This window comes from Hypanus sabinus, chromosome 26 (genome assembly GCF_030144855.1).
Source record: "Hypanus sabinus isolate sHypSab1 chromosome 26, sHypSab1.hap1, whole genome shotgun sequence".
Lineage (NCBI taxonomy): Eukaryota > Metazoa > Chordata > Chondrichthyes > Myliobatiformes > Dasyatidae > Hypanus > Hypanus sabinus.
In genome coordinates, this window is record NC_082731.1 from 37,722,329 (window position 1) to 37,742,328 (window position 20,000).

Sequence of the window (20,000 nt, forward strand, 5' to 3'; positions counted from 1 at the left end):
GAACGTTGTTGCTCACTTCAAATGTTTACATGATTTGTGCTTTTTTACTTCCTCGTGCATTGGGTGTTGGACTTTTTAATTTTAATTTTTATTGCTTTAATTGGGCTCTTTCAGGTTAGTTGCTCTGTGACTGTATGTAAGCAATCAAATCTCAAGGTTGTATAACTTGTACATTCTTTGAAAATAAGTGTACTTGAATCTTGAATCTTAATGATCTTGATGGCCGGGGGTGGTGGGGAGGGCGTCACCCGTCTTGTAGAGACACTGCCCAGAAGAAAGCAATGGCAAACCACTTCTGTAGAAAAAATTGCCAAGAACAATCATGGTCATGGAAAGACCAGGATCGCCCACGGTCATACGACATGGCACGTAATGATGATTATGAATGTTCCTGCCTCAACCACTTCCTCTGGCAACTCGTTCCTTCTACGAACCACCCTCTGAGTGAAAAGTTGCTCCTCGGGTTCCTATTCAATCTCTTCCCTCTCACCTTTAACCTATGCCCTTTGGTTAATTTTCCAACCCTGTGTAAAAGTCGGTGACCCTCATGGTGATTTTATACGCCTCCATCAGGTCACCCCTCACACTCCTGCCCTCCAATGGTAAAGGGAGTGGAGAGTTTGGGAGGGTGGGCCATGGTGATTGTTGTTGGCAAGTCACCTCCGTAACCGGACAACCTTTGGGAATCAGGAGGAATCAGGAATCTTTCATTCAGCTCCCCGTTGACAGATTTGTTCAGTTTTGTCCCATGGTTCACTGGATTGGCCTCCCGAGGTTGTAACCTTTTAACCTAGAGACATGGCTTCTGACTCGCTGTTGGCTGCTGAGGGAGTGGCACCATTAAACGTGTCGCTGGACCAGTGGCAAGTCAGAAAGCCCATGAGTGTGGTGCGGTGGATCACAAGAGGCAGCGGAGGGTTGGAGACTCGGCCAGCCCTCCCCGTCGAGGACCTCTTCAGCAGGCAGTGCTGCAAGAAGGTGGCGTCCATTGCTAAGGACCCTCATCACCTGGGACATGTCCTCTTCTCATCACTGGAGGTACAGGAGTCAGATGAATCTCACTCAGTCTCTCTGTCCAACTAGCTATCTGGCTGTCTGTCTATCTGTCTATCTACCTATCTATTTATCCATCCATCCATCTGCCTATCCATCCATCAATCTATCTATTTATCCATCCATCCATCTACCTATCCATCCATCAATCTATTTATCCATCTATCCATCTACATAGCCATCCATCTATCTATTTATTTATCCATCTATCTATCTATCTATCTATCTATCTATCTATCTATCTATCTATCTATCTATCTATCTATTTATCCATTCATCAATCTATTTATTTATCCATCCAACCATCCATCTATCCATCTCTCTATTTATTTCTATATTTGTTGATTGATTGATTAAGACTGATTAAGGGCCTTTTCTGACCCTTCCAGCTGCAACAGCTGACAATCCCCCGATTTAACCCGAGCCTAATCACAGGACAATTTGCTATGACAAATTAACCTACTGGTTAATTTACCAACCAGTATATCCTTGGAAGAAACAGGAGCACCTGGAGGAAACCCACACGGTCACAGGGGAGAACGTTTGAACTCCCTACAGGCAGTGGTGGGAATTGAACCTGGGTCGCCGGTACTGTAGAGCATCGTGCTAACCACTACACTACCTTGCCTCCCTCACCATCAGGTTTCTGAATGAACAATGAACCCAGGAAAGCAACTACTCGTCATTTGGATGTGTTTATTTATTTATTGCAACGAATAGTAATTTGTTATGCCTTACATGGTCCTGTGGCCACAAATCAGCACACTTCATGGCAGATGTCAGTGATGTCACGGTGTGCACTGGGATATGACTGAACCTAGGTGCAGAAGAATGACAGACTCCTGAGACTGAAACAAGAGTTTATTTGTCGGAATTCCAACAGACTTCAGTGGCTCAACTGAGCGACATCGCAAGAGGAATCATTTTCAAAACACAAGGACCCTGTGATAAGTGCTAATCAGGAGTCCACTATAAACAAGTATGTGGAAAACCCATGCCAGTTAAAATAAACTTTACAAGACTGAACAGAAAGCACAAGGGTTTAATACCTCTAAGACAACAAAATAGAAACAAATACAGAACATTGTGACTGTCAGCGAAGCCACCGACGACACATGCAGCTGGTAGTATACAAGTCTTCATTCAGCACACTCAAGCTGACAGCATTTGGAGTCTCTTGGACCCAACGTTGTATGACATTTTTATAAGCTAAAGATCAAAGGTAACAGCAGGACAATTCTACAGGTGTGAGGGGTGATTGATAAGTTTGTGGCCTAAGATCGGAGGAGTCAATTTTAGAAAACCAAGCACACTTATTTTTCAACATAGTCCCCTCCTACATTTACACACTTAGTCCAGCGGTCGTGGAGCATACGGATCTTGGACATCCAGAAAGTGTCCACAGCAGGGGTGATTGATAAGTTTGTGGCCTGTGGTAGAAGGAGATGAGATATACAGCTCTCGTTACATGCACATGCAGGTCAACTCTTTGAGTGATTATGCAGAAAGTTTGAAGTTAATAACATCTCCTTCTACCTCAGGCCACAAACTTATCAATCAACCCTGGTGTGTTATTAACTTCAAACAGGGCGAGTAAGAGGTTTCCTGCCCTATCAGAGGAACCGCTCTCTTGCATTAGGGCTGCAAGAATGAGCCTCAGGCCACTGAATCTACCGGGGGGGGGGGGGGGAGCAAGTCACCTTTTGTGGGATCTTGCCATGCAGATATCATGGTTGTGCTTCCCATCCCTCTTTGCCCCTCGGGATATCCTGAGATGAAGGCTCTACAAACGGATCCTCTTTTTCCCACTGGGGTGCGGGGTGTTTGGGACCTTCCCATGGGGACAGCCCATCTTCCCTTGTCGTCAGTTTTCATGAGGGAGAGGGTGGGGGGAGATTGTACCAGCCGAATCATGCTGCTTACCCACTGTTATCTGAGTGACGAGAGATGATTTTTCTCCTCTTAAGCCAAGGGGAACAGGCAGGCAGATCGCTCAGTGATTCATCCGACCTGCGATCAGAGTGGAGGCTCACTGTGAGTCAGCAAATCTCAGCCTGACTCTCTCCCCTTCCGATCTCAACAGCCCTGCCCTTACAGAGGGTCACTGTGTGCCAGGGTGACCCACCGCAACAAATCCGTGAGAGAGAGAGAGAGAGAGAGAGAGAGAGAGTGAGAGTGTGAGAGAGAGAGAGAGAGAGATAGGGGGAGAGAGAGAGAGTGAGAGTGAGAGAGAGAGATGGGGGAGAGAGAGAGTGAGAGAGAGATAGGGGGAGAGAGAGAGTGAGTGAGAGAGAGTGAGAGAGATGGGGGAGAGAGAATGAGTGAGTGTGAGAGAGAGGGGTGGAAAGGGGGGGAAGAGAGGGAGAGAAAGGGAGAGAGTGGGGGAGAGAGAAAGGGAGAGAGAGGGAGAGAGAGAGAAAGGGAGAGAGAGGGGGGGAGAGAGAGAGGGAGAAAGGGAGAGAGAGGGAGAGAGAGAAAGGGAGAGAGAGGGAGGGAGAGGGAGGGAGAGAGAGGGAGAGAGAGAGAAAGGGAGAGAGAGAACAGGAGAGAGAAAGAGAGAGGGGGGAGAGAGAGAGGGAGAAAGGGAGAGAGAGGGAGAGAGAGAAAGGGAGAGGGAAAGAGAAAGGGAGAGAGAGGGAGAGAGAGAGAAAGGGAGTGAGACAGAGCCAGTTAGAGAGACAGAGTGACAGAGAGATAGTTAGAGAGGGACAAAGACTGAGACAGAGAGAGAGTCAGAGAGGAAGAGAGGGAGACAGAGTGAGAGAGATTGAGAGACAATTAGAGAGAGATAATGAGCATGAGAGAGAGACAAAGACAGACAGACAGATGGAGAGGTAGAACGAGAAACTGAGAGGGACAGAGAGAGACGACACAGAGAGAGAGAGAGACAGTATGAAAGAGAGAGAGAGAGAGAGAGAGAGAGAGAGAGAGAGAGAGAAAGAGAGAGATACAGACCTGACTAGAGCTGACCAGTAATCATTCAGAGAAAAGCCACTTATCATTTGGCACTTTGAATCCCGGTTCAGGTGATGAGCTTGATCTGGCTGCAGGCTAATCACCAACACCAGCATTAACCCTGGGAGGCGATGGGTGGGGTGAGTAAGGAGATTTCGGAGGGTACTGCTGTGTACGTCTGCTCTCTGGGGTAGTCGCTGCCGGATTCCCTGGCCCGGTCAGTGCCATCACCAAGGGAAAGCAGGTGGACGCTGGTCGTGAATCTCGGGGCTGTAACTGGTGACTTTGATAATAAAGTTGGCTTTGAACTTCAAAGCACTGCAGTTAGACAGCAGGCAATATTGGGCTTGTGAAGTCAAGTTCATTGTCATCTGCACGAGTACATGTACTCACAAGTGGTATCATAAACGTCCTTGCAGGAGAATCATAGGTACGTAGCATCAGAGACACAACATTCAAAAGTAAAAACATATATTAAATGTGAATTATACACAACTTTTACAAGAAATAATGCAATTAGAAGACAGTCTACAATAGTTCAAAGTGATCAAAGTCATGATCGTGTTTGCAATACAGCTACGAAATGTATGTTATTTTTGATAGGGCGTGCTCCGGAGTTATAGGGTATACACCAAATATTAACTTCAGCAACCAGTTTTCAGACACAAACATGGATTGTAGATTGGATTTAAAATGCAGCCCTGAACAACAGTTCTCCTGCAGTTGACTGCAAACCAGGCAATGCTGATTAACATTCATTTTGGGTGTCTGGAGTGTGGGTGCGAAGACAGAGGCGATTGGAAATTATATGTAATTCACAGGAAACATTGTACGTACATTGTAACTATAGAATTGTTCGGTCACCTTTGATCTTTAGCATATAAAATGTCATGTAATATCTGGCCGGACAGCCCTCTTCCTTCGAGAGGGTCTCATTTTGTTGAATAAAACACGTCTGTATTCACTACCTTCATTACCTCTCTGCTGGCTTTGTTCACGTGACATTTTCAGTCCTGGCGGACGGTTCTGTTTTTTCAAATTTCATAAATATAGATGGTTGAAAAAAGAGATGGTTGTTGACTTCAGGAGGGCACAGAGCGACCACTCCCCGCTGAATATCAATGGATCCTCGGTAGAGATCGTAAAGAGCACCAAATTTCTTGGTGTTCACCTGGCGGAGAATCTCACCTGGTCCCTCAACACCAGCTCCATAGCAAAGAAAGCCCAGCAGCGTCTCTACTTTCTGCGAAGGCTGAGGAAAGTCCATCTCCCACCCCCCCATCCTCATCACATTCTACAGGGGTTGTACTGAGAGCATCCTGAGCAGCTGCATCACTGCCTGGTTCGGAAATTGCACCATCCCGGATCACAAGACCCTGCAGCGGATAGTGAGGTCAGCTGAGAAGATCATCAGGGTCTCTCTTCCCGCCATCACGGACATTTACACCACACGCTGCATCTGCAAAGCAAACAGCATTATGAAGGACCCCACGCACCCCTCATACAATCTCTTCTCCCTCCTGCCGTCTGGGAAAAGGCTCCGAAGCATTTGGGCTCTTACGACCAGACTGTGCAACAGTTTCTTACCTCAAGCTATCAGACTCCTCAATACCCGAAGCCTGGACTCACACCTTACTGCCCTATTGTCTTGTTTATTATTTATTGTAATGCCTGCACTGTTTTGTGCACTTTATGCAGTCCTGGGTAGGTCTGTAGTCTAGTGTAGTTTTTTTCTGTGTTGTTTTTTACGTAGTTCAGTCTAGTTTTTGTACTGTGTCATGTAACACCATGGTCCCGAAAAACATTGCTTCGTTTTTACTGTGTACTGTACCAGCAGTTATGGTCGAAATGACAATAAAAGTGACTTGACTCGACTTGACTTATATTATTCGTAAGAAATGTACACAGACACGGTGCGTAACCATTTACGATCACAGGACTGGCCCATCTTTGCATTTCCATCCATTTGCCAAAATCGTTGGCTGGACAGCCACACATCAGACCTCGCCAACAAGCCCTCCCATACCGTTGGCACCTCACGCCCAACGCAAGCTGCCCTCAGGAGGGCTGCCCCGAGGATGAGCAGACTATTCATCTCTTTATCAGTTGAGCATTCACCCGCGAGGTCTGGAAGGAGATGCAAGGGTTTCATCCTTCACACAGAACTGTCTCATTACCTTCTTACTTTGATTTCTTCCCCCTTCCTTTCCAGTCTTAATAATGGGTCTCGGCCCGAATCAGTGACTGTTTATTCCTCTCCATGGGTGCTGCCTGACTTGCTGTGTTTCGTATGTGTGTGTGTGCGTGTGTGTTTGTTTGTTGCCCTGGGTTCCCAGCATTCCTCGTGTTTACTCACTCACTCCTTCCAGGGGGGTGGTCACAGAGACGAAAGTGAACCACCACTGGACCACCATCAACTCAGTGGAAGATGCTCGCTGACCAAAGTTGGTCGGTCCGCGGACAAGGGAGATGCAAGTAACAATTCCAGGGTGTGGGGTTCTGTGGCTGAGAGAACAACAGAGGCTCAGAGCAGCCACTGTGAGGTACTGAGTCCAAGGCTTCGGGCCTTCTCCAGCTGCTCCAGGACTCGGGTCCAGGCACTCAGTTTGGTTCGGAGTGCTGCTTGCTTTTATTGTTTGTGTAATCTGTGTTATCCCCCTCTTCCCTGGGCTTTGGGTGCTTGGTCATTTTTTTTAAAACTTGGATTCTTTTGGGTTATTTGCCATGTGGTAGAGAATTTCTACCTAGTTTCTAGAGTATGTTACATGGTCGGCACCACATTGTGGGCCGAAAGGCCTGTGATGTGCCGTAGATTTCTATATTCTATGTATTTATTGTGTCTATATTCTATGTGGCTGCCTGTAAGCAGGCGAATCTCAAGACTGCGTCATTTATAATAAATGTACCTTGAACTTTGAACTTGACCACAGCCTGGGGTTCTGCAGTCACTGGATATTGAGTCCTTTTGCAACGGACTCCCAAGCGACTGGCGGGCACGTTGTTAAAGGGGGAACAGGAGTGGTTTTGAGACGCCATAGCAGTTATGTAATGGTCTGACGTCGCAAGGAACAGAGAGAAAGTCATGCTGACTGTAAGATGCTAGAGGAACTGAACAGGTCAGGCAGCATCTGTGGATGGGAATAAACAGCAACGTTTCATCAGAACATGAGAAGCAGGAGCAGGAGTCGGCCATCTGGCCCGTCGAGCCTGCTCCGCCATTCAATAAGATGATGGCTGATCTGGCCACGGTCTCATCTCCACCGACCTGCCTTTTCCCCAAAACCCTCTATTCCCCTACTATGCAAAAATCTATCCAACCTTGTCTTAAATATGTTTACTGAGGTAGCCTCCACCGCTTCACTGGGCAGAGAATTCCACACATTCACCACTCTCTGGAAAAGCAGTTCCTCCTCATCTCCGTCCGAAATCTACTCCCCCGAATCTTGAGGCTACGTCCCCTAGTTCGAGTCTCACCCACCAGTGGAAACAACTTTCCTGCCTCTATCTTTCTATCCCTTTCATAATTTTGCATGTTTCTCCAAAGTCTTCTCTCATCCTTCTGAATTCCATTGAGTACAGTCCTAGGCGACTCAATCTCTCCCCACAGTCTAAACCCCTCACCCTCTGGAATCAATGGGTGGAGGAGGGGATGAAGTAAGAAGCTGGGAGGTGATTGGTTGTAAGGATAAAGGGCTGAAGACAAATGAATCTGCTTGGAGGGGATAGTGGACCATGGGAGAAAGGGGAGGAGGAGGGGCACAAGAGGGAGGTGATGGGCAGGTGAGGAGAGGAGGAGGGGGTAGGAGGAGAGCCAGAATAGGGAATGGTAACAGAGAGAAGGAGGGAAGGGGGAGAAATTACGAGGTTAGAGAAATTGTTGTTCATGCCATCAGGTTGGAGGCTACCCAGATGGAATTGTTCCTCCTCCACCCTGAGAGCGGCCTCATCATTAGAGTAGAGGAGGTGATGGAAAGGGAATGGGAAGTGGAATTAAAATGGGTGACCACTGGGAAAGCCAGTCCTTTGTGAAGGTGCTCCACAAAGTGGCCCCCCAGTCCTCATCGAACTTCACTTACGTCGCACGGGGAGCACCGGGCACAGTAAATGACTCTAAAAGCCTTTCAGATGAAGTGCTGCCTCAACTGGAAAGACCGCTTGGGGCCCTAGAGGGTGGTGAGGAGGGGGGGGGGGAACTGCAGGAAAGGTGTAGCACTTGTCCACTTGCAGGGGTAAATGCCAGGATGGCAATTGTCAGATTGTTGTCCAACCTGCTGTACCTCCAGGCTCTTGTACTTATTGCCCAAGAGAATGGGTGTCCGGGTGGGGGTACGTCTCTACCAAAGGGGGTGGAAGGCACCCCTCCCTTCCGCTAGCCTGCAGATCACTCTTGGGCATGGTGTGGCACCTGCTTAGGCGCCGATCAGGGTCACGAGAAGCCATGGGTGCAGGTGGTGGAAGGTCATACAAGCAGCTGGTGCAGATCACAAGTCCACTGGTGCCAGGCAGACAATCTCTGAAGAGTATTGATAATGGCTGGAAAAACCCGTTTTGTGACAACACTGCCCAGAAGGAGGCAATGGTAAACCACTTCTGTAGAAGATTTCTACCAAGAACAATCATGGTCATGGATAGAGAGAGGAAGAAAACCAACAACGTGAAGGGAGGCAAAGACAGATGGAAAGACAACGGTCGCCCATGTCATACAACACGACGCATGATGATATATATGACGCGGCACATGATGATGTCATACGACACAACACATGATGATGATGTCCTATGGCATGGTACATGATGATGGTGGTAATGACAAAGACGAAGAAATCTATTGGAGAGGACCGTGGACCATGGGAGAAAGGGGAGGAGGAAGGGCACCAGAGGCAGGTGATGGGCAGGCGAGGAGAAGAGGAGGGGATAGCAGGAGAGCCAGAATGGGGAATAGTAACAGAGAGAACAGAGCTCAAGAGAAAGACATGTTCTGATAGTATGCAATTTTCATGAATATATTTTTGAAATAAGAAGGAACTAACATTCACATCACAACCTTGATAAAGAACCAGCCAAGATGGAGTGGTCATGTTGTTCGGATGGAAGACGAACGTCTACCGAAACAAATCTTCTACTCCCAGCTTAAAGAAGGCAAACATAAAAGAGACGGACAACAGAAGAGATTTGAAAGACGTCTTAAAGGCCAACATGAAGAAATGTAACATCAACATCAACAATTGGGAAACCAACGCCGAGGACAGGGAACTCTGGCGAGCCATCACCCGAGAAGGAACAGCAACTTTCGAAGCCAACAGATGTGCAGAATTCGAAGAAAAGAGAAGAAAATGGGAAGAGAGACAGCAACAACCAAAGCTGATCTGCCATCTGGAACCACCTGTCCTGGATGTGGAAGAACTTTCAAAGCCAAGATTGGACTCGTAAACCACTTGAGAGCCCATCAATAGATCAACAGAATGAAGACCATCATCCTGGACCTCGGGGGATGGACACGACAACGAGAGAACCGAGCAACACACACAAAATGCTGGAGGATCTCTGCAGGCCAGGCAGCGTCTATGGAAAAGAGTGAACAGTTGATGTTTCAGGCAGGACTGGGATGTCCAGCATCTGTAGATCTTCTCTTGTTTTTGATAGAGAGCCCCTGGCTCTGAGTTCTGTGTTGAGGTTTTGGAGGGTCTGGGAGCTGCCTGTGCACACATGACCCGGGTTAAGAGCAGAGAGCAGGTATCACGAAGTGAAACAATTATTTTAATCCTTTAAGGAAAATACAATAAATTGTAATAAGTTATTTTTATTTATTGAGAGACAGCATGGAACCAGCCCTTCCCTCCGAGCCACATCACTTAGCAACCGTTGATTTAATCCTGGAGAAAGTTACAATGGCCAACTAACCCACCGACCGGTCCGTCTTGGGACTGTGGGAGGAAACCGGAGCACCCGGACATGGGGAGAACGTACAAACTCCTCACAGGCAGCAGCGGTGGGAATTGAACCCGGGTCGCTCGCACTGTAAAGCGTCGTGCTCACCACTACACTCCTGTATCGCATCACCAGGCAATGGGGTATTAAACTTGTATCAAACAGCCGGGGGGGTTGGGGGGGATACCAGAGGGCAAGGGAGGTGAGGTGCTGCTCACCCAGGATAGGAGGAGTTCGAAGCACATTTATTATCATGGTGTAGGTGCAGTATTCAACCCTGAGGTTTGTCTTCCCACAAACGGCCACGGAACAACGAAACACCATGGGGCCCATTCAAGTCAAGTCAAGTTTATTGTCATTTCGACCATAAACTGCTGGTCCAGTACACAGTAAAAACGAAACAACATTCCTCCAGGACCCTGGCGCTGCATGAAACAACACAAAACTGCACTAGACTATGTGAGACAGCACAAGGCTACACTCGACTACGTAAAACAACATAAAAACTACACTAGACTACAGACCTGCACAGGACTCCATAAAGTGCACAAAACAGTGCGGGGAAGTTCAATAATTAATAAACAAGACAATAGGCACAGTAGAGGACAAATTACAATATAATAATAAATGATGTAGATATCAGTCTAGACTGGGTATTGAGGAGTCTGATAGCTTGGGGGAAGAAGCTGTTACATTGTCTGGTCGTGAGAGCCCGAATGCTTCGGAGCCTTTTTCCAGACGGCAGGAGGGAGAAGAGTTTGTATGAGGGGTGCGTGGGGTCCTTCATAATGCTGTTTGCTTTGCGGATGCAGCATGTAGTGTAAATGTCAGTGATGGTGGGAAGAGAGACCCCGACGATCTTCTCAGCTGACCTCACTATCCGCTGCAGGGTCTTGCGATCCGAGATGGTGCAATTTCCAAACCAGGAAAAATATCATACATCAAACGAGCGAAAGAAAGAACAAATCACGCAAATGGGGACAATTGAGCGGAAAACACAGAATATGAAACATCAAGCCACAAAGTCATTGAAACGGACTAGGAATGTTCAAACGCACACAGCTTTCTCAATGTCTGATCTGAGAAAGCTCAGCATTTCTTGCTAGTTGTGGCTGTGCAGTTTTAATTTAAATGTGGAACCTTTCAACAAGAGGGACACGGTGAGAGCAGGGAAAGAGTTAGTTCAAAGTTCAGAGTACTTTTATTATCAAAATAGAGTCACAGAAAATACAGCGCAGAAACAGGCCCTTTGGCCCATCTCGTCCATGCTGAACCATTTAAACTGCCTACTCACATCAACCTGCACTGGGACCACAGCCCTCCATACCCCTCCCTTCCCTGTACCTATCCAGACTCCTCACAAGTCTTGAAATCAAACTAACGTTCACTATTTGTGTTGGAAACTCATCCCTCACTCTCATGACCCTCTGACTGAAAAAAGTTCCACTTAAACTGCTCACCTTTCACCCTTAACCCGTGACCTCTGGTTGTAGTTCGACCCAACCTCGGTGGAAAAAGCCTGTTTGCATTTGCCCTATCTACACGCCTCATAACTTTGTATGCCTCCATCAAATCTCCTCTCAATCCTCTACGTTCTAAAGAATAAAGTCCTTGTAACTCAGGTCCTCCAGATCTGGCAGTGTCCTTGTAAATTTTCTCTGCACTCCTTCAGCCTTGTTTACAGCTTTCTTGTAGGCGGCCGGCCAAAACTGGACACAATATTCCAAATTTGGCCTCACCAGTGTCTTATACAACTTCAACTTAACATCCCATCTCCTCTACTCCGTACATTGATTTAGAAAAGCCAAGGTGCTAGAAGCTTTCTTTACAACTCTACCTACCTGCACACCTCTTTCAGTGAATTATGACCTGTATTCCCAGATACCACACTCCTCAGTGCCCTACAGTCCAGCGTGGTTGTCATACCAAAGAGCAAAACCTCATTAAACCTTGTCTGCATTAAATTCCATGTGCCATTTTTCAGCCCACTTTTCCAGCTGATGCAGATCCCTCGGCAAGCCATGGTAACTTTCCTCACTGTCCTCTAAACCCCCGGTCGTGGTGTCGTTCAGACTTCGCCAATCCAGTTAACCACGTTGTCGTTCAGATCATCGTTATAGATGACAACGGCAATGGAGCCAGCGCCGATCCCTGCGGCACCCCGCTAGCCGCCGGCCTCCAGACAGAGAGGCAACCCTCCACTACCACTCTCTGCCTTCTTCTGCGAAGCCAATGTCTGACCCAATTTACTACCTCAACTTGAGGTAGAAGGCTGAACCTTCCTGACCAGCCTTGAGATCTTGTCAAAGGCCTTACTGAAGTCCACATAGACAACATCACTGCCTTGCCTTCATCCACTGTCCTGGTAACTTCTTCGAAAATTGAATTGAATTGAATGATCTTTATTGTCATTATACATAGATACATTGAAACTCTGTTTCACTTCCTCTCAGGCAATTAAATAGAGCGGTAGATAAAAACAAGACAGTAATGGAAAAACAGTATTAAATAGATAAGTAGCAGAAAATAAGTTACAGCAGCACCAGAATATCACAGTAATGCACAAAGTGCCGTTAATGCAAGTATTTGAGTCCTTGTGTGTGCTCACAGTTTCAGTCACTGTTCTGTGGGAGTGGTGTGATGGAGGCCACAGCTCTGGGGTAGAAGCTGTTCCTCAGTCTATTTGTTCTTGCTTTCAATGTCCTGAATCTCTATAAGATCAGTTAGACATGACCTTCCATGAATGAAGCCACATTGTCTATCCTTAATCAGTCCATGTCTATCAAAAAACTTATATATCTGGTCCCTTAGAAAACCAGAATGTCATCATAGACAACCCTGAGATTCATTTTCTTGTGGGCATCCACAGTAAACACATGAAACACAATAGATTCAATGAAAGACCGCACCCAACAGGACGGACAAACAGCCACTGCACAAAAGACACCAGACAGTGTAAATACAAAAGGAAAGAAATAATAATATTAAACATATAAACAACAAATATCAAGAATATGAGGTGAAGAGTTCTTGAAAGTGACTCCATGGGATCTGAGAACAGTTCGGGGATGGGGCGAGTGAAGTTTGGTTCAGGATGGTAATGACTGTTCCTGAACCTGGTGGTGCAAGTTGTACCTCCTTCCTGATGGCAGAAGCGGGAAGAGAGCACGGCCTGGGTGGTGGGGGTCCCTGATGAGGGATGCTGCCTTCCTGAGGCAGTGCTCCATGTAGATGCGCTCAATGGAGTGAAGAGCTTTGGCTGTGTGAAGGGCTGGATCCACCATGTTTCGCAGGGACCAGGCAGGGCAGAGGATGTAGACCACTGAGGGGCTACTGTCATTCCAGCGGAAGAGACATTCAGGTAGAGGGTACTATCAGGGCAGGCAGTAGCCATTTGAGTGGGTACAGCCAGCTTAGAGGGTAAAGTCTGAAAGAGGGGCCACTGTCAGTTCAGAGGGAATAATCACTCTGAGAGAGGGTATAGTCAGTCAGGAAGAGGGTAGAGTCATTTAGATTATGAGAACACTCAGTCCTTGTTTATTGTCATTTAGTACTGTATGCATTAAGAAATGGTACAATGTTCCTCCACAGTATGATATCAGCAAATTTGCTGATGATACTAAGCTGGGTGGCAGTGTGACATGTGATGAGGATGTTAGGAGAATTCAGGGTGACTTGGATAGGCTGGGTGAGTGGGCAGATACTTGGCAGATGACATTTAATGTGAATAAATGTGAGGTTATCCACTTTGGGAGTAAGAACAGGAAGGCAGATTATTATCTGAATGGTGTAGAGTTAGGTAAGGGAGAAATACAAAGAGATCTAGGAGTCCTTGTTCATCAGTCACTGAAGGTGAATGAGCAAGTGCAGCAGGCAGTGAAGAAGGCTAATGTAATGTTGGCCTTTATTACAAAGGGAATTGAGTACAAGAGCAAGGAAATCCTCTTGCATTTGTACAGAGCCCTGGAGTATTGTGTACAGTTTTGGTCTCCAGGGTTAAGGAAGGACATCCTGGCTGTAGAGGAAGTGCAGCGTAGATTCAAGAGGTTAATTCCTGGGATGTCGGGACTGTCTTACGCAGAGAGGTTAGAGAGACTGGGCTTGTACATGCTGGAATTAAGGAGATTGAGAGGGGATCTGATTGAAACATATAAGATTATTAAGGGATTGGACAAGATAGAGGCAGGAAATATATTCCAGATGCTGGGACAGTCCAGTCCCAGAGGGCATGGTTTGAGAATAAGGGGTAGGTCATCTAGGACAGAGTTAAGGAAAAACTTCTTCTCCCAGAGAGTTGTGGGGGTCTGGAATGCACTGCCTCGGAAGGCAGTGGAGGCCAATTCTCTGGATGCTTTCAAGAAGGAGCTAGATAGGTATCTTATGGATAGGGGAATCAAGGGATATGGGGACAAGGCAGGAACTGGGTATTGATAGTAGATGATCAGCCATGATCTCAAAATGGCGGTGCAGGCTCGAAGGGCTGAACGGTCTACTTCTGCACCTATTGTCTATTGTCTATCATAGAAACACAAGACAGACCAAAAACCACATAATTGTAACATACAGTTACAACAGTGCAAAGCAATGCTGTAATTTGACAAAGAGCAGACCATGGGCACGGTAAAAAACAAAAGTCTCAAAGTCCCCGATAGCCCATCACCTCACGCAGACGGTAGAATGAAGAAAAACTTCCTGCCATGAACTTCCAGTGCCGCAAACTTGCCGATGCAGCACCCTGGAAGCGTCCGACCACAGCCAACTCTGAGTCCGTCCAAAAACTTCGAGCCTCCGACCAGCCCTCCGACACCGAGCTCCGTCTCTGCCGAACGCTTCGACCCCGGCCCCGGCCGCCAAGCCACGGGCAAAGCCGAGGATTCGGGGGCTTCCTCTCCGGAGATTTCTCCATCGCAGCGGCCGCGAAACAGGCATTTCAGAGGTTTGGGGAGGTTGTGTGTGTTCCCCTCAGAGCTGAGGAGGCTGAGGGGTGACTGGGGGTGGGGGGGGGGCGGAATTCTGAATTAAAGTGAAAGTCAAAGTGAACAGAAACAAAAAGTTTGTGTCTAAGGACAGAGGGTGTAGTTTTGAGATGAGGAGTGAAAGATTGAGAGGGGATCTGAGGTGAAATTTCTTTCAGGGTTATGGGGGGGGGGTGGAGGGAGTTTGGTTGGAATCTCAGACACATTGCCCCGGCGGGTAGGGGAGGCAGAAACTCCCTTAATAGCTAAGGAGCATTCTGGACAACGGTTCCTTAAGACTGTTATAGCTGGGGCTGTAGTGGGGAGAAGCTCCCACTACCTATTGAGACGTGTGCCTCAAACAGCCTTTGACAACCAAGTCCAGCTCCTGGCCTTCCCATGTGGCTTGGCTGCTAAGCCTAGCGGAACCGTTTCTACTGACAGGAGAGGGGGCAAAGGCGGGTTACTGGCGCCTGAAAACCAGTCGCTTCGGGCAGACGGGGCTCGGCAGCAGCTCATCTGGGAGAAGGAAAAGCCTGATCTCAAACCTCCGCTGCCTGGCAGCTAAACCCTTCGGGAATAAACCCAGAGGGAAAAATCCGGAGCTGCAGTTCCTGAGGCAGCTCTACGTTGAGTTCAACGCTGACTGGCGACTCCTACGACACTGCTGGGACCTGCCGTTCCTTTGGGCTCATCAGATGCGTGGAGAGGGGGATTTTGCTACGTGGGCAACAGCTGCTCTCCATATCGTACCGCCCGGGCTTGCGTATCTAGACAGCTGGGACGCACCAACCACAGTCGACCCTGACCAATGGAGATCTTTCAATCTGTTCAACAGACAGGGTACAGCATCAAAGTTCTGGCAGATTGGATCAGTGTAGATCAGGGGCTCCCAACCTCGGATCCAAAGACCCTTGGTTAACGCTAAGGGTCCAGGGCATAAAAACCCCTGGGGCAGATTGTTTGGTTGAAGGTCAGCATGAACTATGATGGGCCAAAAGTCCTGAGCTTCTGTTGTATGACTCAATGGCTGTAAAATGGTCTGGTCAGGATCTCTGCATATGCATTTTAACCACAGGTCTGGTCCATCGTAGTCACAAGGGAGAAGGGAGATGTCAGACCAGTAACTCACAAGCACAAAGGCCTCATCACATCCTCTTCGCCCCCACAGGGCAAGTTCAAGTCAAAAAACATAAACACAAGAGATTACAACACACACAAAATGCTGGTGGAACACAGCAGGCCAGGCAGCATCTATAGGGAGAAGCACTGTCGACATTTCGGGCCGAGACCCATCGTCAGGACTAACCGAAAGGAAAGATAGTAAGAGATTTGAAAGTAGTGGGGGGAGGGGGAAATGTGAAATAATAGAAGACGGGAGGGGGTGGGATGAAGCTAAGAGCTGGAAAGGTGATTGGCGAAAGTGAAACAGAGCTGGAGAAGGGAAAGGATCATGGGACGGGAGGCCTCGGGAGAAAGAAAGGGGGAGGGGAGCACCAGAGGGAGATGGAGAACAGGCAAACAACTAAATATGTCAGGGATAGGATAAGAAGGGGAGGAGGGGCATTAACGGAAGTTAGAGAAGTCAATGTTCATGCCATCAGGTTGGAGGCTACCCAGCCGGTATATAAGGTGTTGTTCCTCCAACCTGAGTGTGGTTTCATCTTGACAGGAGAGGAGGCCATGGATAGACATATCAGAATGGGAATGGGACGTGGAATTAAAATGGGAGATCCTGCTTTCTCTGGCGGACTGAGCGTTGGTGTTCAGCGAAACGGTCTGCCAGTCTGCGTCGGGATTCTGCAGATGCTGGAAATCTTGACCAACACACACAAACGCAAAAACGCTGGAGGAACACAGCAAGTCAGGCAGTGTCTATGGAGGGGGATAGGCAGTGGTGATTTGGGATTGACGAAGGGCCTCAATCTTACACGTGGACAATACATTCACATCCACGGATGCTGCCTGCCTGGCTGAGTTCTTCCAGAACCGTTTGTGCATGTCTGTGCGTCGTTTAATTTGGCATTGTGCTGGGCATGGATGCTGTGGGCCGTGCTGTTCCGCGTTCTACGCCGTGCTTCCTCGCGGCCGTGGCACCGCCCTTCCACTACGGTGTAAAAGACAACATCGCCCGCTCCTTGGGCACTCAGTTGTCCCGGCCGTGTCCTCCTCCCATAAAAACAACAATGTTGGGCGGAGCTGCGGCAGAGGGCGAGTGGGTGGGGATGAGGCCACCCTCAGGGTGGAGGAGAACACCTCATATTCCGTCTGGGTAGCCTCCACCCTGATGGCATGAATATCGATCCCTCAAACTTCCGGTCATTTCATTTTCTCTTTTTTTTCTTTTTCCCTCGCCCTTCTCTTCTGATCTGCACTCTGGCCCCTATACCTTCTCTGCTTACCTGCCTATCACCTCCCCCTGGTGGCCCTCCTCCTTCCCTTTCTCCAGTCCACTCTCCTCTCCTGTCAGATTCCTTCCTCTCCAGCCCTTGACCTTCCCCACCCAGCTGGCTTCACCTCTCACCTTCCAGTCATCCTCCTTCCCCTTTTGTTTCTCAGTCACAAAAAAGCATCTCGGTCCAAAACATGGACTGTTTATTCATTTCCATAGATGCTGCCTGGCCTGCTGAGTTCCTCCAGCTTTTGTGTGTGTGTGTTGATTACATTTTCAGCAACTGCAAAATCTCCTGTGTTTACGACCCCAGACCTCACCACCTCCTCGGTTGTCGGAGAGGAGTTCACGGGGAAGGAAGGCCAGGTCATTTGTTGATGGAGCCCACTGTGCAATAACTTCCAGAATCTGTGGCATTGGCCAAGGGGGCGAGCTACTTCACTGAGTCCTGGGTCCCATCTGATAAGATGGCAGCACGTCAACATGCCGTGGCCTCTCAGGGGCTTTTGTCCCTTGTTAAATGTGTTTTTTTGTAATCATTAAGTCTATTCTGGACTCCAACAACCACGAACATAGCAGGTCTATCACATCGGTGAGCTGCTCTTTGTTTGTAGTAGTCGGCTGGCGGTTCAGAGGAGGGGCCGCGGTGAGAGAGTTGGGCCGCCAGGCCCTGATGGGAGAGTTGGCCCGCCCAGCTATGATGGGAGAGTTTGGCCGCTGGGCCGTGGTGGGACAGTTGGGCCGCCGGGCCGCGGTGGGAGAGTTGGGTCACTGGGCTGCGGTGGGAGAGTTGGGTCGCTGGGCCGTGGTGGGAGAGTTGGGTCACTGGGCCGTGGTGGGAGAGTTGGGTCACTGGGCCTCAGTGAGAGAGTTGGGCCGCGGTGGGAGAGTTGGGTCACTGGGCCGCGATGGGAGAGTTGGGTCACTGGGCCGCGGTGGGAGAGTTGGGTCACTGGGCCGCGATGGGAGAGTTGGGCCGCGGTGGGAGAGTTGGGTCACTGGGCCGCGATGGGAGAGTTGGGTCACTGGGCCGCGATGGGAGAGTTGGGTCGCTGGGCCACGGTGGGAGAGTTTGGCCGCTGGGCCGCGGTGGGACAGTTGGGCCGTCGGGCCATGGTGGGAGAGTTTGGCCGCTGGGCCGCGGTGGGACAGTTGGGCCGCCGGGCCACGGTGGGAGAGTTTGGCCGCTGGGCCGCGGTGTGACAGTTGGGCCGCCGGGCTGCGGTGGGAGAGTTGGGTCACTGGGCAGCGATGGAAGAGTTGGGTCACTGGGCCGCGGTGGGAGAGTTGGGTCACTGGGCCGCGATGGGAGAGTTTGGCCGCTGGGCCGCGGTGGGACAGTTGGGCCGCCGGGCTGCAGTGGGAGAGTTGGGTCACTGGGCCGCGGTGGGAGAGTTTGGCCGCTGGGCCGCGGTGTGACAGTTGGGCTGCCGGGCTGCGGTGGGAGAGTTGGGTCACTGGGCCGAAATGGGAGAGTTGGGTAACTGGGCCGCGGTGGGAGAGTTTGGCCGCTGGGCCGCGATGGGAGAGTTGGGTCACTGGGCCGCGATGGGAGAGTTGGGTCACTGGGCCGCGATGGGAGAGTTGGGTCACTGGGCAGCGATGGGAGAGTTGGGTCACTGGGCCGCGGTGGGAGAGTTGGATCACTGGGCCGTGATGGGAGAGTTTGGCCGCTGGGCCGCGGTGGGAGAGTTGGGTCACTGGGCCGAAATGGGAGAGTTGGGTAACTGGGCCGCGGTGGGAGAGTTTGGCCGCTGGGCCGCGATGGGAGAGTTGGGTCACTGGGCCGCGATGGGAGAGTTGGGTCACTGGGCCGTGGTGGGAGAGTTGGGTCACTGGGCCGCGATGGGAGAGTTGGGTCACTGGGCCGCGATGGGAGAGTTGGGTCACTGGGCCGTGGTGGGAGAGTTGGGTCACTGGGCCGCGATGGGAGAGTTGGGCCAGCTGCTGGGTTGTGGGAGGAGCCGGATTAGGTTGAGGGGAGTTTACCCTGGGTGCAGGCCATGCTGCTACCTGCCACTCAAAAGCACCGGAGCTGGAGCACGACGGAGTCATGTAGAGACAACCAGCGAGCTCCTTGGACATTGAATGCCGCAGGCCTGTTTCCCTTGTCTGGTGGAGGGACGGGAGGCGAGACAGCAGTGTCGCCTCTGTTGTAGCAAGGACTAGGCCTCAGACCAGGGGCTTGCCTTCAGCGGCAGCCCAGGTGAGGAGGAGGCACGGGGTGCGGTGTATCGTGGCGTCCGTCCTTGGTTGGGGGGGGTGTTTCTTTTCCTGTCAGTGCTGCCCTCCAGTGTTGGATCAGTGGAATTACAGGCTGCCAGGAGCCATCAATTTGCGGGACTTGTTGGACTAAAAACGTGTTTTCTTGCATGATTAAGTTCTTTTATTTCTCTCTCATTGGTATGGTTTTGCACTGCGGCCCCAGAGGAATGCGGTCTCATTCGGCTGTATCCCTGCACGGGCTGAATGATGATTAAACCTGATCTGATTTGAGCGACGTGCATAAATTGCTGGAGGAACTCAGCAGGCCAGGCAGCGTCCGTGGAAAAGAGTGAACAGTCGACGTTTCAGGCCGAGACCTTTCATCAGGACCTAGTTGATTCTTTTCCGCAGGTGCTGCCTGGCCTGCTGGACCCCCCCAGCCCCCAGCGTTTTGTGTGTGTTGCTCTAGATTTCCAGCATCCGTAGAGTCTCTCTGATTTGATTTGAATGAC